At 37.2% G+C, this 26,275-nt stretch overlaps 1 long non-coding RNA gene across 2 annotated transcripts in view; it reads left to right on the top strand.

Annotated features, from left to right (window-relative positions):
* The window catches only part of LOC110353137 (uncharacterized), a 98,523-nt gene extending 85,269 nt beyond the window's left edge, over positions 1-13,254 (top strand). For both annotated transcript variants that reach the window (XR_002403234.4, XR_005265681.2), the window contains exon 3: positions 13,042-13,254. This is a non-coding gene — a long non-coding RNA (uncharacterized lncRNA). The remainder of the gene's footprint in view (positions 1-13,041) is intronic.
* The last annotated feature ends 13,021 nt before the right edge of the window (positions 13,255-26,275 follow it).

The following is a 26,275-nucleotide window of genomic DNA, read 5'->3' on the forward strand; positions in this document are numbered from 1 at the left end:
GCTGTTTAAAGTGCCAAAACCAGGCCAGGGTGGAGTCAGTGGGAATTTCATGGCTGATTTTAGTGGGCCTTCATTCACTCAATGATCTGTGTGATTTATTGCTGTGCATGAAATATGAGAAGAAATAATCAGGTGCAAAATTCCTGAGCTATTGAAGCCAGTGACAAAGCTTCCCCCGACACACTGAGGATCATTCAACCCTCTTCTGTGTTACAGGCAACAGTCGTTCTGGGTCTTCAAAGGCATACCTATGTTTAGGAGATAAACAGTAGCTGGTTTTGCTTGGGGACAAGCAAGAAAGCAGAATGCATGTACCCAAACTTCAAAAAGTATTTTGCAGACAAAAATACATGAAGCAGAAAGTAAAAACGCACTTTTTTTTTTTTTTTTTTTTTTTTTCTCCACAAATGTGCACTGTGAAAGAATGAATTGTTGAGAGCCGGGTGGGCACCTGGCCACAAGGCGTTTTCTCATAGGTACCCACCCGTCTGGTAGGTTTGTCAATAACTGGCAGAAAGCTGTCAAAAACTGACAAGAAACTTGGAGATGCCACATCATGCAGTGAGGGCCGCCTGTATGCTCTGACTAAAATACTGTTTACAGCTGAATGTCTGCAAATAATTATCCTGAGGAAAGGCCAGGTTGATTTAAAAACCTGTTGGACCCTTCCTACAGCTTTCCAATTATGGTTTGTGATGCATAGTGGCTAATTGAAGTAGCATGCCTTCTTCCATAAACCAGGAGCAACATTTGCTCATGAAAATATAAAAATATGAAAGCACAGAACTTCTCGGGGGCGGTTTGTGTGTTGGTGGCTTGGTTTTTGACGCTGTTCCAGCTGCACGTTTTAATCAGAAACCCGCTGGGGCTCCTGCTGGTTCTCCTGCCCGACCTCCTCAGCAGGCCTCCTGTCACCACCGCAGAGCAGAGGAGTCCAAGTTTGCAGGTCAATGATGCTCGCTGGTTTATTCACCACTTTGATATTGATATGTTGTAATAAGCTGCCACAAAGTTTCAGATTGTTTTAATTGGGGCTTTCTGCTTTATACATCGTTTTTTTGAAACAGAGGGAAAGTTGCGTTTTTTGTTACACCTAATTATAATCAACAGTGGTGTTTAGAAGTCTGTTGTGGAGCTTTTTACATTTGCATAAGTGCAACACCTTTATGTAAATTTGTTTTCCTTGTGTGGCCAGGGCTTTCCAAACTTAGTTTGAATTTCTCCAACTTGTTAATTTTGACGCCTAAATTGGGAGTATCATACCTATCTCATTAAGTTCCCTGGTTCCTAGAGATGTTCAAATAGCATGTGAATTTCTTTCTGTATCTGAATCCCTTTCCAATTAGCAGAAGAGGAGCCTGGAATGAGATTAAGTGACAGAAGTTAGGAGACATGGATCTGTGTCTGTGTACCTAAAATCAATTTCTTGTGTTTGGTTTTAATACCTGATTTGTTAGCTTGATTTTCCACTCTGCTGAGCACTCAGTGGTTTATTAGGGTCTTATTTTTCTATTCTGACTAAATCGGACAGATATTTTCATTTAGTTGCTTTGATATTTCTGCAGCAAAGTCTTGAAGAATGGATGGCAGAAATACCACTGTTGAAAATCAGGCCACCAACCTCTGTTTAAATGGTTTTAGAACCTTAGCTTTAGCCATGTAGCCTGGAAAATCTCTGATAAAGTTGCAGTTACTGTGTGTAAAGAGGATCAGATTACCTACAGGTGTGTGAGTGGACGTTCACATCAAATTGAGCCATAGTTTCTTTAACTATTTCTTTCAGTGCTAGGATTTCATTAAATGACGTGTGAAGTTGTTCTTAAAAATTATTTCCACCTTTTGCTTGACTTTACATGATGGAAATGAAAAGATAGCTTGCAGACGTGTCTAATACCCAAGTATTTTCTTTAGCCTTTGCTCACCTGTGAGGGTGACAGGGTTGCCCGTTTCCTTACAAGAGCCCAGGCCACTTACTGTGTTCATTAATTTGGAAACAGGACATGGTCAACTACATGACTGCAATCAAACATGCTTGTGAGCATAAGTGTCCTTAAATAATACGTAAAGTTTCATGGGATATGGGACTGGTTTAAAACTTCTAAAGTTAAGGGAGTTTTTCTATTGACTGCACCGCACATAATTCCAGTGACGAGAGGATAGTGAATCTAATGTGATGAAAGAGTATGAGCAAGTCTGTCACAAGACAGTTCAAAGTACAAGTACAGTCATTATCCCACTCCCTTTCATCGTGAGTGGTTTGTAGTGAGCAACCTTTTGATGGAATGGGATATCTAAATTGTAAAAGAAAGGCAGCAGTTCTCTACAAGTTGCTTCCAGATATGTTTGCATGGCTTCAAGAGTGCTATATGAATACAAAATTGAGTCTTTGCAGAAACTCAAGGGAAGTTTAATGTTAAATTCAGTGGATTCAGAAGTTTCTAATCCCTTCTTTGACTTTTATAATGGCTACTTAGTGTATCACTGATTTTGATGAAACTAATGATAGACCAGAATTCTAACAACTATGTAAGCTATTTGCATTAATATGCTCTTTTCTTTCTTTCTTATGAGTGAAAGTGATTAAGTCAATCATTTTTAAATTACTGTAGCTATGGAGTCACCGCAGTTAGTTCCCAGGTTGCATGCTATAGACTTAAAATGGCTTGTTAGAAAAAAATGAAAAAAACCAACCACTCCAATTTCTTAAAAGTCTAATACATTGCACTGTAACCAAGTCCAACTAGATGTACTTTTGTGGGATAATTTCAACAATAGGTACCATCTGCTTAATGTGTTCATAAAAGCAAATATTAATTTCCTGGTAAATCAGTTGTAAACCAGAAAGTATTATTATTATTGCAATATTTTTTTTTTTTGCATAAGATAAACGTCTCACTGATTCAGAAGGTTAAAGTTTAGAATAAGAGCTGGCATTTACTTTTCTCTGCAATTTGGCTAAAATTAAATTGCCTGAACATGAATCCAAGTCATATTTTATCTTTCATTAAAACAGAAAAGACCTGGAAACAATCTGTAGACCACCAGGATGTCTGAAAGTTATTTTCCAGTTATAAAAATAAACTAGCCTTGAATTTATTCACCATCTGTCAGTCTTCTCTTCCTACCAAGGAGCTGAATTTTCAGACAGGTTACTTGCAATGGTAAAGAACAGCTGCAAGAAACTAGAATACCAAGATTCCTTTAATTATATTAAGAGGCAGAGCAGCTTTTGGAAATTTGCAGTAGTTTAGTTGCAGTATCCAGGGAGGGATTTAATGTTTTCAGAATTGTGAAGAATGCACAGATTTCCTACTGTGTCTGAACATCATTCAGAGGGGATGTAAATTAGCAGAGTGACTTTCACTTGCTTAATTGTCCTCTGCATCAGAATCTGTGTACAGGGCTGGAACGAGTACCAGTGAAGCAAGAGACAGTATTAATCCTGTTAAGGAAACTTTCAGTGGCAGACAAATATTGCTTTGCCTTCATAACCTTTGGGGTCCTACCGACTGTTGCTATCTTAACAGCAGTATGGTATTCAGTTTGAGAAAGTCAATCAGAAGGTGATTTTTTGTGCATGAACGAAGTGATGGTGATTGTTTGCAGGTGGGTGTGCCATGCCACACGTGTATACAAAGAGGCTGAGGTTTACAAGCAAGTTCTCTCTCATTCCCTTCAGGACACATCCGTAACAAGATTAAGGTCACCTCTACTGCAGAGAGGGATGTAATCAAGCAGTTTGTATACTGAGGTTCTTTTTCTGTTATAATTATTGTAAAGATATGTCAACATTAATGCACTCGGTAAACATAATGGTAACTGCATTTGAAAGAGCCCAAATCTTATTTTGACTGACGGGGATTGTTATCGACACAGAGAGCTGGCTCAAAAGGGGCTTCTCAATAAGCAAAGAGAAAGCTGGAGACTCAACAAAAAAAGGCCTCTACCTCCAAATGGATTTGTACCTGTATCCCATAATGGATTTGACTTCAGCGTAATAACAAATTAATGAGCCAAAAGACTGAGACCAAAACTGTCTGACCTTGAACTCTAAGAATGGCTGGTTGGATCTCCTTGGAAACCATTAGAAGTGTAAATGGAAAGCCCATCCCTGTACTGCACACTTATGTAGCAAACTGAGGAGAATTGCTTTCCAGAATGAATGAAGTGCAAGAATAGTTAAGGAATTATTTGAACAGCTCAAAGATAAATGATTTTATTTATTTATTTATTTATTTTTGTAAGTCTTTCATCTTAGTTCTTTTATTTGAGCAAAAGCAGATTATGATATATGCAGGAAACTACTGACAGACTTCACTACTCACCATACAGGAACATGGAAGGAAAAAAGGAGATGTGAAGTATGAAGCCATGATGTCTGACTTACAAAAATACCAGATTGTGCACCAGATTTATGAAGCAATGCAAATAACTTCCTTGCAATGAAATTAGAAGGATATGCCATATTTTTTGTAATGTTTTTAAGTATGCTGTTTTCTAAAGCTGTGCCACAAGTCTATCAGTTCTACAGCTTGAAGGGCTGTGTAGGTGAAAACATGTATGAGGACAGGCTGGATGGCTGGTAAATAGTGTTTTCATGGAGTTCATTTGTGCTGCTGTTACTTGTGCTTCTACTATACAAGTTGTACTGCTTGCAGCAGAGGAATCCTCTGAGTATGCAGGCACAAAGGCTGAAGAACTGTTTGCCTGGTATTTTATAAAAATCTAAGGAGACAAGTCATTATTTGTACATTAGAAATACATCTCTGTTCTTCAGTCCCCTTGGTATCACTACTTGGCATGGAAATTCTGACCCTATTAACACTGACTGAGTCTGAGGTTTATTTTTGGAAGCTTTTAAAAAACATCTGGGGAATATCTTTCACTTTTAGTCATATACTGTGTCTTCTTTTTCAAGTCTTAAAGGTAAAATAAATCCCAGGGCTCTGCTTGGCCTTATGTGACTTCTGTATTAAAGTATATGTGTTCCCAATCTTATCTAGTTTTTGTGGGAGATAAAAATGGCCAAGTGATTTTGATAGATTTCAAAACCTTGGTTCATATCCCACTTCCTCTTAAACTTACCGATTTCAATTCACAATTTTGCAGGCTTCTCTGGAAAATTAAAAATATATCCTCAGCCTTCACGCTGTGTGCAGTATTTCATTTCAAATATGATGCTATGTCTAGCTTACTGCTGAGTCTTCAAGTGTTTTTATTGTGTATGGTTTTGGGGCAAGACTGAGTTTTGGAATATTGTACCGCAGTTGTCCACATTAAAATACAGGCAGTCTATGCTAATACAACAGATCTTTTCTCCTTCCCCTTAGAATTTCCATCAGGAAAGACAGAAATTGTTATTTTACAAACAGGCCCTTTCTTCCTGGAGTGTTATAGCCACAATTCAAGTTCATCCTTTCAGCTGCCCTCCATACTTGCATCTCCTCTATTACGTATTTTTTAAATGTTTATAGAAAATAAACAAATTAGATCAATTCGCATTCTCTGGTAGGACTGGGAGTCGGTTTGCTGTATCTTCTCAGCTCCCATTCTAGTTCCCTTCTTTCTTGAGTGTTGATTATAAAGTGGTAGGTAAAAGTGAGTAAAGAGCTCCAGTTTGTTCAGTAGTGTGGGACCATTCCCTGGTCACTGTCATGACCACTACCCAACTAGAAAGGCTAAGAAGGCCAGGCAAGCATTGCTAGACTACTGCCCACACAAGTCTTGTTGAAGTATTAAAAAAAAAAGCATTTTTTTTTGCCCTTAACCAAAGTGCAGAAATCTTACTGCAAGAAAGATTCGTCTCACAGTATTATGATCTGGCTTATGCTAATCCTAGCAATTTGAATAACCCTTGGATTTATCATCTAATTGTGCGGGGCTTACCTATTATTAATTCATAAATTTTCTTGGATATACTTTTAGCAAAACCATTAAATGGGAATTTTTCTAGCTAAAAAGAAATAAATAGAGCACCATAATCTCAAAGGAGCAGAGCTTCTTGAGCCAGCTTGCTGGGAAGCAGCTGAGCAGTAGCCAAATTAATTTGTTCTTTAGATCTTGCTACTCTGAAATTCCATATCACTCAAGATTACTCTACTTTGGTGATATTTGTTACCTTTTAAAACACCTACAACAACTGCAAGTGGGATTTTCTGAGATGATAAAAGAAGGTAAATGCTGAAACTCCACTAATTTGGAAAACGTGTTATGGAAATACATGCGATTTTTTTCAGGAAAAAAAAAAAAGCTCTTATTTAAGAAAACTGTCCAGATATACTGAAGCCTCTTGCGTTGTTGCTCTTTTTTTTTTTTTCCATTAAAATAATAGGGAAAATCAAAATGTTTCAGTTCAACTTTGTCAAAATGAGACATACCCACTTTAGTTTCAGAACTCATCTTCATCGGAAATTGTTTAAATTTGCTTTTTAAAGCAGAATAGAACCTGAGATTAAAATCCAATATCTCTTTTCATTTTTAACAATTGTTTCTTCAAAGTGTCTTGTGGAATCCAACAGAAACCTCCCCACAGCAGTTATTAACACAGCTCACGAAACCTATGCCTGTCTTTTAGGCTCATTGCAAATGTTCCTGGCCAATAGTAACTGCTTTTGCTGGGAACAAAGTAACCGTGTAGGGAATATTGTTGATTTTTTTTTTTTTTCTTAGCATCATTTTACAGGAGGAAATGAAGAGAAAATGGTGCATATACAAAGGTTTCCACAGTATTGCTGGCAAGATCAAAAGACCAGAGTTAATGACCATGTGGATGACAGTGAAAAACAATTTATTAATGTTATCTGCATTACTATGTATAAGAGTACTTTTGGGAATGAAGTAGAATTTATGGGACTGAAAATAAGTGAACCAAGATCAGGCAATAATTTATATTTGGACCAATACCTTAAGACCTGATTATCAACCGTTAAATAGTTAAATCCAGATTTTGAACTTTGGTCCCTCTCAAATATATTATTTGATTTTCTGGAATGCAGAAGTCTTGTAGTTAAACGTTGGCTCATGTGTCTTTTGGTTTTTCATCCAATTAAGAATATTTGTAGTCTGCATCTGAAATCATTACTTGTTAGTTTTAATATTCACACAGTTAAATAAGACAAGAAATCATAGTATAAAGATAGATTTGCAATGTCAATACCTCAAATTTCAAGGACACAACTCTGTGACATTTGACTGTTTGCACTTGGTATTTGCACGTTTTAACATTTTTATTTTGTGAAGACTTTTGTGAAACATAAATATCCCACTGTTAAGCAAACATTAAAAAATTGAATTCATTTTCAACTCATATGGTTTATTTATGACTTTAGAGAACCATGCCATTCTCTACCCTAATGCTCAAACAATGTTTATTAGCAGTAGATATATAAGTGATATTTTTTGTGTTCAGTTTTGATTTGTTTTTCTTTTTGTTCATTAGGAAGAATTCTTTCTGAATTAATAATGTTGCCAAGTCCAAGCCATCCAGAGACTTGCCTTGTAAAGGATTGGCCTTGTGAACAGCTGATGCACATATGGTATAAACACTTGAGTGCTCCTTCTGTTTTCCAGTTTGGAGACCCAGCTCTGAGCACGGTGTCAAGAAAGAACAATTGCCAGATAAAGCTTGTCTAGAAAATCAGTGCTCAGTCAGATGAAAGCAAGACAGATTTCCTTAATGCTCTGAATGGATAGCTTGTTTGATCATGTTGTCCAGCCCAAATTTACTGCACCCTTTATCTGACAGAGCTTATTGCAGATTCTCTATCACCCCTTTCAAGAAAGTGTTTCTAATGACTGCACTTTTTTGTTGTTTTTTCACTTGGGTCATGCAGGCCCCCAGCCATACTCCAGGTAAATTGCGATTGGATGATATAATTTGCAATTGGATCTGACCCCTGCAACTTTTCTTATTTGACTCTAATAGTCCTAAATCTCACAAGCAGTCATTCTTGTTGGAATATTCCATGACCTGGAAGCTGAAAAAAAGAAAAAGTCTAGATCTTGGTCCACAGTCTGAGATTTATTCTGAGCTGAGCCAGATAGGTTACTATGAATTTATTTTGTGGAGAATTCTGATTTCATAGTTCACACTGAACTGTGGGTAAAATTCTTTCCATAAATCACATTATTACTCTCCCAATGCTAAAGCTTTAGATGAGTGTATTGAGAAACCTAGTCAGGATGGGAAAGCGTGTGAATCCAGCTGCTCAGAAGACAAATTTGTTCCTTCAATCAGCACGGATTGGCCAGCTAAAATGATTGCACCTCCTTGACTGCATGGGAAAAGTCTAATATTGCTTCATGGTTTTAAGTTTTACAGGAAGGTGGTCTAAATTAAGGGTATCATAAAGTTTCTACTAAGCTTTTTTTAATGAGAAATTGTTAAAAGAGAAGAACTTTTTTGGTCTATTTATACTTTATTGGATCCTATACAAATACAAAATAATTGACAGTCACTTTTTCAGAGGAATAAATAGTTAATTTTCTTGTTTTTTTCTTCTCACAAATGTTGTTTTCTTTGGTCTTCCTGCTAAGTCACTTGGCCTAAGATCAGGAAATGTGTGTGGAAGACATTTTTTAAACTGGGCCTTTCATCAAAAACACCTTAAGGAGGAAATAAGGTTCCAGGTTACAACTTACACTAAACATTATAGTTATAATCCAAAGGAGAGATTTAGTGATGCCACTTGTTGATTGCAGTCTTCATAAGTCTACTTTCTGTTCTGAGACACTTTCAGATTTGTTACAAGCAGTATTCCCTGTTTGTCTGTCCCTTGACACTGTGGTGCTCCCTGTTAAGCTTCTGTGAGGAACTGATCTTGGCTTCTTGAGGTGATACTTCCCTTTCCCTCCCTTTCTCTCTCCCCCCCACTTTTTATTTTTAAATTTAATATTGCTGAGGTGAGGCAGAAATACTTCCATGCTTTTGGAAATTGTGATTCACCTGTGCAATTTGAAAAAAGGAATCATCCAACTGACTTGGACAGGAAAACAGTGAGGAATTATTGAGACACTGCAGGTAATTTAATTAAAAATAGGATTTTTATGAGCACTGTTAATGTGTGCTACCTCAGCTAACCTGACAATAAAGGTTTTGCATGCTACAACGACATCTGGCACAGAATCACATGTAGGAATTATGCAGAGGCAATAAAAGGCACTTAATTAGCATTGCAAATAGTATTCTAACATTTATGAGATGTCTGCAAATTTGCATACAGATACGTAATTACATAATTTGCAGCTGTTGTGTTTGTTCCTTAAGACCTTGCCACTTTATTAGTAGAATATGTAAATCAGGAATTAATTCCTTTCATCATCTACTTTCTTAGTAGTCCATAAATATGTGGCAATTCATGAGAACTTGGTACAGCTCGTTTATCTGGACCTTCTCATCTTGTCTCAGAATGGTGTTAAAACAAAACTGTATTCCTTGGCTTACTTTGCTCTAGCAGTCAATGTGCTTAAAGAGGTTTTAAAGCACATCTAAAGAGGTTTTGAGCACATCTCATTTATTATCATTTTTTTCTCCCCATTCATCTCTGAAATCTTAGTTTGTGGGGTCACACTGCAAACGTCTTTTGGTTTATTCTCTTCTAGATTTAAAGAGTTTTAAGTAAATATTAGTACTTTCTGATAGCGAGTTTTCTTGTGCTATAAGTAAACAGAGAAGGCTGGGATGGAAGGATATCTGACCAAATAAGAGTGCTGTATAGGTAGCTTATTTAATTCAACATGAACCTGGGGAATTTGCCTAAAAAAAAAAAAGAAAATTGGACCAAATATTTAGCTAGAGGAAATATTGCCCAATATATGTGAGCAATAGATTTCTCTGCCTGAATAACCTTGGACAATTTTCACCTCTGTGCCAATGGAGAAGGACATGAAAAACATTTATCCAAACCAGCTTTCTTGAAATGTATTTGAATATTTGCTTCTATATAGTGTTAGCTGTATGAATACTTCTGTAGCACCTTTCTTGTATTTGGCTCAGGGATGGCTTGCAGAGATCCAGTGAGATAACAAAAGTTGGTTCTGGCTGCAGATTCTGAACACTCTGTTAAGCTAACGGAAGTAAGGAATAGAGAAAAAATAAGTTAATTATTTTTATTTTTTTAACATGCTTTTCCTTGTGTGTTTTGACAGTGCTTTTACAATAATCATGGCATTGTCCCTTCCATCTAATGGAAGTTTCCCTTTATGCTTGGGCCCTTTCAAGAAAGAAGTTCAAAGCAACAAGGGAGTTCAAAGCAGGAGGAAAGAAAAGCATTTTAGAAAACTGTGATTGTGTTCTCCCCCATGGAGAACTTAGAGACAACAAAGTTAATTTGTATTTGGAAATAGACTGGATTGCGGACTGTCAGTTCCTTTAGCACTCTTTCAATGGATAAAAGTGTTTTACAGTAATGTAGCCTGAAGTGTATTTTTGTTTATTGAGTATGTAATGACTTCTCATTACTTTATCTTGTAATCTAAATGACGTGTGCTAAATGACAATCTGTTTATACAATAAGTATAATTAACAATGAATATATCCTTATGAGTTTTGTTGCTGCATTGCCTTGGTATGATAATGGGAATTCAAAATGAAATCTTTCTGACCAGAATAACTGATCTGCCTTATAGATGTTTCCAGTGATGGTTTTTATGGAGGGAAGGAGGTTGTAGTAACTGAAAGAATAAAATAATAAGCTTGCATAAATGCACAAAGCAAAGAAAGGAGCAACAGACGTTTCTTTTCATATAAACCGAGTGGGTGAGCACAAGGGTGTAGTTCTCTTTGCTGACTGCTCCAGCAGTGTTGTTGCTGGTAGCAGCTCTGCTGAAAATAGAAAGAATGAACACAAGACCTGGCTTCATCTTGCTGTAGCTAGTCCTGGTTTACTACAGTTCATCTTTTCTTTTTTGAGGGGAGTTTGTTAAAGGATGAGTTGGCATCGACAGTACAGATGGTTCTGAGCTTTCTCTGCAGTACTAACTGCAGAATGGAGAGCTGGGGGATCCAAATTCAGAGACTAAATCCTTATGACTCAAGGCTAGCACAGCCTAAATGGTCTAGGCTTGCTACCAGACAGACGTAGATGGAGAATGTGTCTTAGCTCAGTGCCTAATTTGCTTCTGAATACAAGCTGCTAAGGCTGTGTGGTGTCACACTAGGCCTCTGTTTTGTGGTAGAGAGATCTGTAATAACACAGAGATACTATCATTCACCCAGCAGTACAAATATACTACACTTTTTTTTCAGGACCTTATGACACTTAAGTGAACAAAGAGAATTTCCTTGAAGTGAGGTGTCTTTGTGGTAGCATGGATGTCCTCTCCCTTCCTTCACCTTTGCAGCTGCTGCCTGTGTGCACAAAGCTGGGTCGAGCAGGTGGCATGGCAAGTCTCTGACCTGCTTTCCCTCGTCTCTGTTGTCAGATCTGTTGCAGCCCCCAGGTTTACTGGTATAAATTGGAGGTGCCTGTAGGCAGTATCAGTGGTGGCACAGCTCTGAGAAGCTGAGGAGAAGAGCTGAAATGCTGGCATTGTCACTTGTCCTGCTGGCCCTCCTGACCTGGCTTGAGCTCTGGTGCCTTTTGTGAGGATTCTGTGTGCTAAATTTTAAATCACCTATAAAGATTATTTAAAGAAGGACAGGGAGCGACACAGTGTCACGGAGAGGGAATTGTACAAAGTAATGGAGTTTGAGAACATGGCAAACTACCTGGGCAGGGGCTGACTTTGTATCAGCCTGTTGTACAGACCTGAGGACAGAGGCCTCAGTCACGGCTGGGGTCTCCGAGCTGCTGCTTTGATGCAAAGACAAGGCCAGGAACATTCAGTGATGAATCCGTGTGGCTGCCCTTTTTCATGTGAGATATAAATCCTGCAGCTCCGGATGGATGACGATTAAGGTTTTATTTCATCTTATAATGGTATTTCTGCTTTTGTTTTCTGGTTCTTATAGCTAGAGCTACTAATAGGCACAGTGACATGGGATGTTCCCTTGAACTAAAAGGTCCACGACATTTTTTCTCCTAATTAAGCTATGTGTTTCTAAGGCATACAGCAGAGTTTTCTCTCTTTAAAAGGCATGGGAGTTCCTAGTGTTTTAATCCAGTGTCTGAAGTTTTTTACGTCTTGAAAGAGATTCTTTTGAAGATGATAACTGATTTTTTTTTGCCAGTGCCATGCCACATCCCAAATCTAGGACAAAGCAATTAGAAACACATGTCTTTTGTCAGCTGAAAAAGCCTAGCACAACGGAGTGGATGTGTCTGGAAACTTAGGCTTTTGCAGACAGTAGGCTGAGGAGAGAAATCAGTGATACATTCCGTCTGCAATGCTAGGGCCAGACAGGAGGTGACTCAACCTGTGACCAGATGCCTTCCTTTCTAAGGGCTGTAGAAATTTCAGCTTCACAGTGGTCTGTCTTGGTCTAGCTCTGGCTTTTTTTTTTTTTTTTTTTCCCCTGGATGTTCCCATGTTATTAATAGTAAAGGAAAGAATCTACACAAAATCATTCTTTACTGAGCTGATGAAAAGAAACTGTAGTTACGTATGTTTCTGTGGCAGTTGGCATGGTCCTGGTCTTGTCTGTCATCTCTAGATACCCTTCTTATATGAAACACTGAACTCTGCTGTGCGAGCCAAAGAAATAATTTCCTTCCTTTTAGTCAAGAGTAGATAGTGGAGAAATTCCACTATCAATTTAATTCATCAGCTTCAGTGGCTGTATTTCAAATTTAATAGTTTTCAAATATATTTCTAATTTGCTGCTAAGAAAATTAAAATAGAATTCACAAATGCCTTGCCAAAGGCAGTGTTCAATACAAACTAATCTGCAGCTCAGGAAGGGATTCAATTTTTTTTTGTCCATAACTGCACATAATTAGTGTGTCTGCAACAAGCATGTAATTTTTATTATCTGTAAAGAGTTTGGCAGAGGGAATACATCATTACCTGCACATCTAATAATGTGCAGTGCTACAATTCATTTTCTGAGACGCCATGCGTACTGAAGAAAAGTATTGACTTTATCTTTTTCTTTTTTTATAGGCATAGTAGAAGCCTAGCAGTCTGAAGCAGATAAAAAAATAAGAATGAGCAATATGTTGGAATGACAATTATATAAACAATGAACATTAGTGCACAACAACATAATCAAGTCCCAAGGTCCAATGAATAGCTGCATGCTTCAAAGACTCTGGGCATGTCAGGCAACAAAAAAGTACACTCCGGTCACCATCCAGCAACCTTGAATATGGATCTGTAAGTGTTTTTATGCATATACATTTAAAATAGCATAAATGAATGGCAAAAGACCCAGCCATGAGTAAATATAGCATTGCTTTTTACTGTTGACCTTTGAGCCTAAATCATATAGTCTCTTAAATGTGTAATTTTACTATGAAATGGGATAAGCTATATTGTTAACTTATGGATGTAACTGCGGATAGAATTTTATATTCCTTTTATCTGAAGGGAAAATGACATTTTTGCTGTTGCTGTTCTTAGTTTATTTTAAAGCATTTCTTTCCCACATATGGCTCTGAATATGAAAAAGAGCAGAGGGAAGAAAATGTTCTAAAAATAAATTGTGTGAAAAGGACATTTCTATGAAAGGAAATTCTCTAGATAAATACTTAGAGGTGAAATACTAAAGGCTCTTCAGTAAATAAATATTCCATTACAAACCTTGGAGCTGGAAGTACCTTCTTCAGGTAAGGACATTCAGTCAGTCTGATCGTATCTTCAGGAGACCACTGGTGGAAACCAGTCTTCATTGCTGGGGGAAAGTTGATTTCTCCCATAGAGAAATCTGCAGAATCTAAGGTAATGGTCTAAGGTAATGTAATTCTTTTGGGTTGCTAAAAGTGCGTTTAGTTCATCAACCAATTTCTGCACAGTTATCATATTATGAATGCAATCACAAAGTGGGAAATTCCCTCTTCTGTCTTAATGGATGCTAAAATAGTATTTCATGGCTTATAGGGGTACCAAAAAGACAAAAAAAAAATTTATCTAGTCTAGTTAGATGAATTGGCCACTTCCTTCTATGATTGTCAATGGGTACAGCTTTAGACTTTTAGATTTTCCAGATGTGTAAATGATCTCAGCATTTCAGACAGAGAATGTCGATGTTCCACTGAGTATATGCATGAAGATGACTGTTAATATATATATTATAATTTCTTTGGTTTGGGTATTTTTTATGAAATCTGCTCATGTAAGAAAAAAAGAGAGCACGTATAATAGTATTGTAAAATAAATATCCTCTTTATCATCATACACTGAAAGCTTTAAAATTAAAGCATTATGCAGAGTTTGAGATAGAATAAACCTTCTTTCATGAAAATATCCATTATGCCCATAGGAAAATATTAACTGTCCAAAATTCTCCATTGATTTTTGCTGTATGTGTACATTTTTATTCCTTTATTAGGACTTTCATTCTTCTTTATAATACATACATATTATTTTATTACTGGTATTACTTGGGACTAATACTATGAAGAAATGTTTTTGCTCCGATTTTTAGGAATATCAGTTGTAATGTCTAAGCAACCTGATTTTTACAGACTGAATATCTTAAATCAGGAATTAAAAAAAATTACAACACTACAAATAGTGATCTGCTATGTAAAGTCATTGCCTTAATTCTTTTTTCTATTTATTCTTTCAAATTTTTGCTTTCCTTTTCATTAACTGCCAATATTTTTCAAGCTTTCTCAGGAACTGCAATTATGCTTAGGATGTGAAGATATAAATAATATTAAACCTATGTTTATTAAAACTAAAAAAATAATAATTCTATGGAGCCTCGCCATTCTATTTTTAATACTTTTTTATTTGCCCAGTTGATGCAGTAATGCATGAAGATTAAAAAATTAAACATCTTTTCACTAAAGAAAACCACTACATACTGATATTTTACCAAGGGAAGTTCCAGAACATTACAGTTGCTAAAGCCTTACATATAACTATTTTTTTCTATAATTAACTGTCATTTATAAATAATTAGGTACTAGATAAATTTCAATGACTCCAGAAGGTACATTTTTATCTGAACTTGCAATTTCATTACCTGAAAGGGGAGCAATTATTTTGAGGCTTTTGATCAAACACGGTGCCTGAAATCAGCTGTTATTTCAGAAACAGTAACTACTGGTAAAACCCCTCAGTCAAAACTGAAATTCAGGGAGCTATTCAGTGAGATAAACTGCAAAATTACAACCCATTCCTCTGAGATTCTATGCACCAACAGTTATCCTTAAGTGATTCAATCATGGCTAATTACATATTATCACTCCTGATCTTTAACATTTCAATCAACCTTTAGTTGTGCTGTTTATATATAATTTGTCTCTGTTTATGGTTTTATGTGATCATTATGCCAACCTTCATTTAATTAAAACTGGAGTGGTGGAGGCTTTGCTGCATCATTCTTATCTTTTAGATACTTTGGTGTAGAAATTACCTCTGGACTTGAATGTTGAGAAGTGCTGACAGCATGACTTAAAGGCTGTTCAGCATGTGAACATATGTATATGTATAAAGATCCTGTGTGGCCAATGCAAAATGATCATCTTCCAATGGTTTTATGATTTGGCTAACAAAATATTTTTAACATTTTTACACAAAGGCTATTTAAGATATTCCTATCTTTTTTTTGTGTCCTCCGCTTCTGTTTTGGCTCAGCAGCCTCTCTTTTCAGCTGCCTCTCTGTAGTTAGCTGTCTTTCACTGGACTGATGAGAAGGACAGAGGGCAAAGCAAACATCTCTGCTTGCCAAATACGACCAGTTGGATTGGGCAACCTGGAGTAGAGTGAAGTGCTGAAATACATAATGTAATTATGACCAGCAATATTGCAGCTGCACACTGTTCAGTTATACCAGCCTGACGCTGCAGTCAAGCTTATGATACATACTGAAAGGAAGGGTTTGCTAGCTTGCATGATACTAGCTCAGTGCTAGTGTGACTGCTCTTCCTGGGTTCTAGGAAAAGGTTATACTGTGCTTCCCTGTCTCTGAGACATGCTCCTCTCTGTGCAGCCAGCTCTGGGATCAGTGGATCATCTTCACTCTGTGGAGCAGATATACCCTTAGCATCCCTTAAGCCATCAAATCTGTGGCTGTGAATCAAAAATTTAGAGTCCTCATATTGTATGCGGGAAGAGCTAGATATCACAGAGCAGCACTGATAGGAGCCAGTAATGGAAGGAGGGATTTTCAAAATGTGTTCACCCCGGATGTCTGATTCTTTTGGTTCTCTGACTGGTGGATTGGAGTAGGGCACCTTCTTGCACTTGGGAGTCTTCAGACAAGAAAACTCTTGGAATTAAACTTTAAAGGCATGCCTGCTTTTTCAGAAAAATCAGGTCTGTAGAGACCCCAACTTTCCTCTTCCTTGTGACCTCTTTTAGTTCACTCTTCACTTTGTGCAGGTGGTATCCTTCCCCTTCCAAAACAGTGGCACACTTGCACACTTCTTTCAGTGAAGCTGACAGATACCAAAACTTAAATGTATCGGGTGAATGTTGATGGGTTGAGAGTGAGATAGATGTGCCCAGCCTATTCTGGTGTTGTAGAGGGGCCTCTAGACTGTTGGTTTGTGCCACAGCCTTGCACGACTTATTCAGGGTGGGAGGGATGCTTTTAAAACACCAGACGGTAAAAATAGAACAATTTAGAAACCGGGGGGTAATACATAGGCATGAGACACCTGAACTGTAATTTTCTGTTTGATTTCAAACATTTTTATGTTTGTGAGTACAAAGCTGGCTTGTGAAAATTCTAGACAGAAAAGTGATGAGTGGGTGGGGAGGAAACACTGTTCCTGGCAGCATGCAAAGTTAATAATGCAAACAACAGTGCAGCTTGAGCTACTTCTATGCAGCACTCTCCTGTTCTTTGTGAACTTGTGGTTTGGATCTCTGCTGGTTTAGGGATCACTGTGCTACACTCCACTTCATGATGCAGATGAGCTGCCAGGATTGCCTGTCTGCCTAAATCCTGTCTGAGGTGTCTTTGTAAAACACTGAGACTATACCTAGAGCCAAACTTTTGTTTTAAACCACTTTTAGCATCTTCTGAATGTTAACCACAGTCTGAATGAATGACTCCCAGCTGTGAATGTATCGACTGCAAAACAAACCCTGAAGTCATTCACTGCAAGTTTCAGACAGAATCAAACAGAAGTTTAGTTGTGGCAAAACAAAACAAGTAAAAACTGTTTACAGTTTTCTTACTGCAAAGATCTGCAAAGATGACCTCCCACAGGGGTTCAAAGCCATGGTCCTTAATCCATGTTTATGTAGTTGAGTTCATTGGCATTGATTTTCGGAAATCTCAAAACGTCGGCTCTCATGGGAATGGCTGAGTACTGAACATTTACAGATACACTCTATAATACAGATTTTTGATGATAGGTGTGATATCCTGTAAGAAAAAATGGCCTATATTTTTGCCATTTTTGACCAAGAAATTATAAAGTGTAAATAGTAAATATGAACAATGTAAATGCAAGCATAAAGTATTACTGTGCAATTACTGTTGGAAACATTTCTGTTAATACTTGGGGCAGCAACACAAAATGCTTTCTCCTTGGATGAAATGCTTTCTCAGGAACTCCTGAGAGTTGTTCTATAGTTCCTGAGGTTGTTCTAAAAACAATCTGTTTTGACCTCATGATCAAAGAAGCTTTGGCCATACTTTGAAGGGAAGGCAAGAGGAAAGGGACTCCTTTCTCTCACGTAGGTCTCTTGGGTGAGAAGGAGAAGACGAATGCTTGGAAAGAAGACTGTATTTTAGTTTGAATGATAAATTTTGAAGTTTTATGACTGAAGATATTTTTTTCCTTTTATGTTACTTTTGTAAAACTTCAATTAGCAGGAATAATTTAGGTAATGCACAAAGTACATTCAAATGTTGTCCTTATTTGAGTAACCCTTTTTGCTATGCTTCATTTTTCCAAGTATTAGTTCAAATCTGGACAAGACCGACTGAATGTCTTTGGTGATAAGTCCCTGCATGGCTAAGAAATGAATGCCTTTCAGTTTGGTCTTGTTCACTCAGTGATCTGCTGGAGGCAATTATGGAATTTTTGGATCTGACCTAGAATTTTTCTCTACTAAAGTGTAATAGGCCACATTACTGCTGGAGATTTTAAGTGCCTCTGCTCTAAACAGGCAGCCTCAACACTGATAAACTCTCTGTCTCAGATGAAGGGAGGCAATTTTTCAATTTTCCATTTATTACTCTCTCAAACATTTCTGTAAGACTAAAATTATTAAGAAAACTATGGTAATACAATTACGGTGTAATTGCAGTCACATTTCATAATGAAAGAGGCATTTTCTTTATCAAACATGACACAAATTGCTCATTTTGTGTGTATGTGTATGGGAGGGGGGGTTGTTAGGGGGAGTAGGGGTTCTCTGTGGAAGATGAATATTTGTATGCATTCTGGAAAAGATACAAATTCATGATTACATCTTATCAGTGGTTATTCACAGGATGGTGTGGCTACCATCTTTCTCTTGTTTGCCAGACATTGTTATACCACAGGAAGAACCAATCCACACATGGCTTGCACCACATAGCTTTCCTCTAAGCATCCACAACTCAGTATATCCAGGGAAAAGATCCTAGGCTTTTGGAGTTTTTAAAAGATGTGCATGCCCATGTTGCTGCTTTTCTTTTTACAAAAGAAGCATTAAAGTAAATGTTAAAAATGTGTATGTCAGAATTGATTTTTGTACCTCAGAATAACTATTTTGCAGGAATTGGAAAGCACTTCAATAAAAATTTAGAAAACATTTTTACTGGCAGGAAGTCACCTGTCCAAGAATTACTGTCATGTCCAACTCTTTCTGTATTAAAAACAAATGTTCCATGGCATTTCACTACACAGCTCACACACCTTATCTAGATGTAATTTCTAACAGATTCCCACTTGCTCTGCAAACATAAGTTTGCAGGTACTCACTTGCTTACCCCAAGAGGCAGTTTTATAAGTGAATGAAAATCAGTTCAAACCAAACTATTTTTTCCATCACTTTATACCTTAGCAAACTGATACTGACTAAATGGGATGAAGTTAATGCAGACTGTTTACAATGTATGGCACCTCTTTTCCCATCTCTATATATTCTATCAATATCTCTTTTTAAAATGTAATATCTCTCTTTTTAATGTAGTTTGTTATCCAAAGTTTAAAAATTATTTGTTTCCTCAATAAGGTGCACGCGAGGATAAATCCAAGAGCTGGCGAAATGTGACAGTTAATATTCATCTTCAGTATTTCTGAAAATGTATTACTTGAGCAGCCAAGTGCATATTACCTGCAAAAATATATATGCATAATCTAGTATTAATAATTGTAAAATATTGAAGATCAAATTATGGCTGCCCTGCTGCAGTTTTGCTATGATTTGAATGGCCAGTAGAAAGCTCTACATGTTTCTTGTATAATTGGGAAGCACAGTATGTTACCTGCATTTCTTTAGCTTAGGGAGCTTTGGCCAAGCATACTGGAAAGAAAACAAACCTGGCCTAAGCTCTGTTCACATAAAAATAGTAGTTTAGAGATGGAGGGCTGAACAAGCACAAAACACTGCTTTTCAGAAGTTATTTTAACACCTCAAAAATGTATGTGTTACAGGATCTAGTATCTTTTTTTTTTTTTTTTTTTAACTAGAAAATCTTTTTTATCTATTGCTTGCTTTCTGTATTCCAACATTCTTTATTATATAGCCCATTTCATTTACATAAATTGCCTCCTTCTCTGGGTATGGAAGAATTTGTAGACTAGTGTGTTTAACAAAGGCTGTTTTTCAGTCCACATGAACTGGTCTTGCTCAGAATTCGATTCCTGAATTTTCTCTATCAGCATGGAGAACCAGAACTCTGGTCTACATCACTGGCTGAATATTCCAAGAGTGTTAGAGTTTAAACTCTGAAATTAAAGCTTCAGGTGAGATAGAGACCATTATTTAAGTAGACAAATCAGTAAAGGTGGGTTGGGTTGTGCTCTTACATTTAGCATGTCCTGTGTGAAGTCAGACAGTTCATCTGTCAGTTCTTCAACTAGAATCCTTTAGAGATGCAAACTAAAGTTCCAGAAGATGGAAAACTTTAAGCAAATTACAGAGATACTCACGTTTGTAATCAAAACAACAGCTTTTTTATCTGATAAACTGTATTTTTCCTCAAATTATTCTGAAACGCATCATTGTGCTCAGTTTACATGTATTTGCAAAGTTGACCATTCCCAATGATCCATTACCACTTTAGACCTGATACACATAAAATCAAGTCTGAAGAAGAGGGAAATGTGATTTTTCAGTGTATTTGCCTCCAAAATTCTTGTCAAGAAAATTGAAAAAAAACATCTCCAGCTTCCTGAATCTAGGAGACATTCACTGCTTTTCCACTAGCCAACACAGAGGAGTTCCTGTGTGTGCACTGAAATTACCAGAATATTCAATACTTATTAGAGAGCTCCTGATCTATTTTGTTTTATGACTCAGCAACTTTGTGTTTTGAATCCTCATACAGAAGAACGTAAGAACAGCATCACAAAAGGGCTCCTCAGAAGATACGTTTGCCAACCTATAGACATGTAATCAATAAAATACAATTCTCTTTATCTCTGCAGATATGCAGAAATATAAAATACTATTCTAATATTGCCTGTTCCATTTTCCCCAGTTGAATAGCTTCCCCTTTTCATCCATAGATGCACAATAAGTTTCTCTATTTCCATCTTCACAGCATGAGCCCATATGGTGGCAACCTCTGGACTATTTTACTGCAGCTCTGCACAGCCACTTCAGTAGGTTTTTATATACTTGAACCTGAATAACAGATAATGCCATAGTCAAAGTGGTTAGGAACACAGGAATGATGTACGTCTTCAAATCATTGAATCCAGTTCAAGAATCCAATTCCACTTCAAGAATCATCTAATCTAATCACATTTAAGTTGAAGAGATTTTCTTTAGTCCTAGTTCCTGCATTAGGAATTTGTGCTGTCAGTTTGCTCCTCAAGAGCTAAAAAGCCTCTCTTCCCCAGATCTTTCTGCTACCCCTTCCCCGAGTCTGATTAATGGTTTGACCATGGATGGTAGAGTGCTACAGATCTAGTCACAGTAGTGCAGCTCTTAATTTTTCCCCAGTTCTGTCTTGGAAATGTCTCTTACACATTCCACTTCTGTCTGTTTTCATATGCACATAACACTGCTGTCACACAGTTCTCCAACGATTACTTAGTAAACTCACATCTTTTTCCTTCTTATGTAGTTTCCGGTATAGGATGAACCAGCTTCTAATGAATAATAATTCTTTTTAGCTCTGAAATATATAACCTTTCATGTTTTCCTTTATCCCATACTTTCTGTTCTAGTGCTCAAGATCATTCAGTTCTTCCTTTATGCTATTCTGTATCTTTTTTTTGCATAAGTAAAGTTTCCTAACATGTTGCACCAAATTTAATTGGCACATCTCTCACTTTTTCCTTTCTGTGACAAGCTTATTAGTGACAATATGAAAATAAGAGTAATACTCAGAGAACTCTGTTGGTAATCCCTGTATATCCTATGTCATCAGTACTTGTCTCAGTTTCAATATTTTCTGCCCCCCTGTCTTTTATATTTATTTTATTAATCCCTCTGTTTTCCTGTTAAATGGGTAACCATCTGTTCTAATTAATAGTAAAATATTATTAACCATGCTTAATATTAATTGTCTAATATCATATACAAATAATTAATAATTAGTCTTAATTATTAACTGTTCAGGAAGTAAAACTAATAATCAATTGATTATTAATTAGAGAGGAATTTCAATGCTTGTCAAGTCCAGAGAGATTAGATCTACAGCATTTCTGATAGGATATGAGTTAATTTATCAAAGAAAGTCAGTTTATCAAAGAAAGATATTGGATGAGGGTGATGTGATCAAATTTAGCAGATACTTGCTATCTTCTATCCACCTAACATAATCAAAGAAAGTTCCTTCAGATCAGTTTGATTCAGTTTCCAGGTTATGGAAATGCTAGGGGCAATGGAAAGGTGAAAAGACTCATCAAAATTGAAGAGGCATAAAACCAAATTCCCTTGGTTTGTGTATTATTTAGGAAATGCAAACATGACATTTCCCACTCTTTCTCATAGTCATTTCATGGACATTTCTAGAGCTATTGATTTGGTCTTACAGGCTAAAGTCTATTAAAGTAGAAATCTTCATATAGTTTGCTCATTGAGTGGGTGTAGTCAGTGTGCTTTTCTCTCCTGTAATTTTTTTTGTTTGTTTTGGTTTTTAAGACATGTCTGCCCAAGCAGCTGCGAAGCAGGAGAGTCCTAAAAGTATGGAATGACAATACCAGACATAACAGGACATTTTCTCACTAACCTTTTAATAAGCATGACATTCCTTAGTTTTTGCCGTTTTCCCCCCTCTTGGCCTACTTTTGACTTCTACACCATTATTACCCTCACATAAATACTGGTTTCATCTGTACTGCTCCCTCCTCATACAGGAAAGGTCTTCCTGGCCATTGTAAATGTTCATCACCAAAGCTAATTCCCTTCTAAGTATGGAGCTTCTGTTTGGATTAAAGCATTGTTGTACGATGATTAAAAACACTTACATGTATTCATTCTTTCAGCTCCTGTATTCCGATCTATGAGGCGGTTTTGGAATGCTGTGACTGTTTTGATAGCCTGTCATTATGTTGTTTTGATCCTTCATATGCTTCAGTGCTTAACCTGATTATTATTTATGTCAAAACCAGTAAATGAACAGCTTTATATTCACACTTTTAGGACAGCTTTCACAGTCTGACAGCTCAGTCAGTAATTCATTCATTCACTCCAGAGCACTTACTCAAGTGCTTATTGGAGGGAAATTCACAGTGTGCTAGCAAAGAAAATAAAGGCAGTGATAATGGCATAATTTCATCTGAGGTAGTTTCTGAATATGTAGGTTTAATACTTTAAGATCCCTTGTCACCCATAACCTAAGATATATTTAAGACTCAGCTTGCAGAAACAGTGTCCAGCGTCTTGGAGAACTGTTTGCAGTATTGTTTGATTTGCTGCATAGGGCAATTTTTTCTCTAACTTTTTGTTTTCTTGATTATATTCTTGCCCGGATTACTGTTGCATTGCCCATTGTATTCTAGGTAAGAATCTGTGTGTCTCAGAATATATTTCCAGTAAATACATTTGCTGAGATAGCTATGTCAATTGAGAGTTTGAAATTGCATAATCTCTGATGCCAACAAAACCTACTAGTTTAAGTGTTGTTAAAACAACAGAACCGAGTTTCTTAAAAATCACAGATATGTGGGGCTTATGCACTGAAACAGAGCATAGCTTTCTTAGGATAACCACATTCATGGTGTTTATATAGGTATGTTTATAATCCCTTACCTATAAAAGGCAGTCATCACTGATAGCTTTGCCCAAATCAAATAGTCTGTCTTCATAATCTGTCAATAATTACACCTTCAGTAAAAACAAAAAAGCCAGAGCCTCGTGCAAGTCTGGTCTTGTGAAAAATACCATTCTTCGTGAGTCTGGAGACTTAGAAAAAAAATCGATTCCATTCCCTAGCAGGAATGCTAAGTAGAACCCTGTCAAATTATTGATACTGGAGAAGGAGAGCCCAGTGATTGACCAGCAGGGGCTGTATCCAGCACATGAATACCAGAAGATAGGAATGTAAGCTTTTAGGCCCATGACATGGTTGTGGTTTTGCAAAGGTCCCTGTTCAGTGCTGTGCTGCATCACACCTCGGTGTGTATATGTTAAATAGAAATCTCTGGTAAATGAATAAAAATATCTCAATAAACTTCTTAATCTAATCTATCTTTTGGGAATGGCAATGACACTGATAGAATGTTACCTAGCAAATATAATTTCTGGAGTGTCAAGACCAATGTCCTCTAAGCATGACACACTATCATGAAATGGATGGTGGAAGTTTTTAGCAGATGATGTATATATGTGTAACTAAGAGTGATTGCGCGAGCAAGGTACCTCACTCTTCTCAGTCACCTGAGCACCTGCTGGATAGCTGTGCCACAGCTGAAGCCTTATTGAGTAATTCAGCATCCAGGGCATTTTATTATTTTCCTTCTGTGCATAATATTAGGCAATAATATTTAGTTGCTGCTTTTTCTGTCCCAAATCTGATGTGTTTCAGTGATATCTTTCATAATGAGCAGAATAAAGTCCTGCATTCCCTAACAGCACCTTGCCATCCCTCTATGTGCTATACCAGCATGTAATGTTTGCCTGAAAAACACCTGTCATGTGGAACTGGAAAGTGGCTAAAATATTTGTTAAAGGTTATATCGTTGAAAACTGCTGCCAAATACATTTATTTTTAGAGGTCTGCAGGAGCTGGACAAAGTTCTTTCATTCCAGTTGCATGTTGTGTTTTCATTGACACCTCATTAAGGTAAAATGAAGGGACATAGTTGATGCTTTTGCACGTTTGGCGTTAAAGGCTCTGTAAAACTGGCTGACCTGCAAAAATATGTTGACTTGCATGAAGATAGGCTCATGTAATGCAGGACAGACAGGAAATGGTATTACTGGTCTAGTGGTGACTGAGTACTGATGGACATACGAGGGAAAAGTTTTTGAGATTATTTCAGTGGGTGTGAAGGGTATAATGGGAAAGGCAAATAGAACATGGCAGGATTCCATAAGGGTGAATTTAAGATGAAACCTGTGTATTATAATAGTGAAATGAACTGAATGAGGTGAACCGTATAAAAGTAATGCTTCTCATAGTGTTATCACACTATTATGAGTTGTTGGTGAACAGAAAATGTGATGCTGCTGTTATCGCCCTTTAAGACAGTATTTACTGCTCTACTTTTTTTTTTTTTCTTTTTTTTTTTTTAAACTTGATCTTTACTTGTCGTACTTCATTTTTTGAATCCATTGTAGATACGTGGAGAAATATGTGACTCCATTGGAGCAGTCAGTCTGAGTAAATAGAAGAGGGCCATGGCACCAACTTGAGCTCTGGCCAAAGGCCCTGCTTATCTGTTAACATATTTTGTGGTATGGATTTCCATGTTAGCATTCCAATTAGCATTCTTCTAGAAAGTGTGTGAACATGGTGTGGATCAGTGGGTTGTTTCCAGTAAGCAGTATGGATGCAGCCACTCTATCTTGAAGGAAACAAGAAATGTGCATATGAGTGGGACTACAGTATTTGATCTCAGTGGCAATGTCCTTGGTTGGTTTTAGTTACTTGAATATATGCAGCCCCTAATTTCAAGTCAAAATCAGGCAGACAGATGGTTGTTTTTGCAGTGCTTCTTTTTCCTCTTCTAAATTGCTCTGATCTGTAGATGTAGATCTTCTCTTTCAAAGTTGGCGGTAGGAGAAAAGGGAAGAGACCAGGTTTATTGAAGAGAAAGATCCAGGTGATGTGTAAGTCTCCTCTCATCCATCTTTAGGGAAATTTCCAGGGAGAGGATATAAAATAACACACGGTTTATAAAAAATGATGGGATTATAGGATACTTCAGGTTGGAAGAGACCCAAAGGTTCATCAAAGCAGGGCCAGCTGTGAGATCAGACCAGGTTGCTTAGGACTTTATCCAGTCAGGTCTTGTAGATCGGTGAAGACGGAGACCGTACAACCTCTCTGGGTAACCTCCTCCATTGCTTGACTGTCATAGTGAAAAAGATTCATCTTATACTTGGTCTGAATCTCGTTTGAATTTTTAGTTGTAGTTTCTCGTATTCCCGTGATGCACCAGTGTGAGGCTCCATCTTCTTAACAGCCTCCCTGTTAGTACTGGATAGCTGCTGTTAGGTGTCCCCCCTTCTCCAGACTAGACAAGTCTCGGTCCTGCAGCTTCTGCTTACATTCTGCTCCCCAGTTTAGTGTCATCTGTCAGCTCTATGAGAGTGTATTCCCTCACCTCTTCCAGGTCATTGATAAAGGCACTAAACCTGCCAGGATGGACCCCTGTGGTACACCATTTATCACTGACCTCCTGTTAGAGTATGGCCCATTAGTCACTACCCTAGGAGTCTTAGCATCCCAAAGGTACTACAAAATCTCTGTGAAGATGAAAGTAACCTTTTCTGTAATTGAAAAGTTTCTGGGTGACCTTGCTGATCAGTGACAAAGGTTTAGATGAGCAGAAAAATGTTAATCCATCTTACCTTCCCCATGGCAGATGGAAGTGATTGGAATTACACAAGTATGTAGGTCTGTCCTGAAGCTGTTCTACTTGAATTGGACTTGATTCTG

The sequence above is a fragment of the Anas platyrhynchos genome, chromosome 4, assembly GCF_047663525.1.
Source record: "Anas platyrhynchos isolate ZD024472 breed Pekin duck chromosome 4, IASCAAS_PekinDuck_T2T, whole genome shotgun sequence".
NCBI classification, from domain to species: domain Eukaryota; kingdom Metazoa; phylum Chordata; class Aves; order Anseriformes; family Anatidae; genus Anas; species Anas platyrhynchos.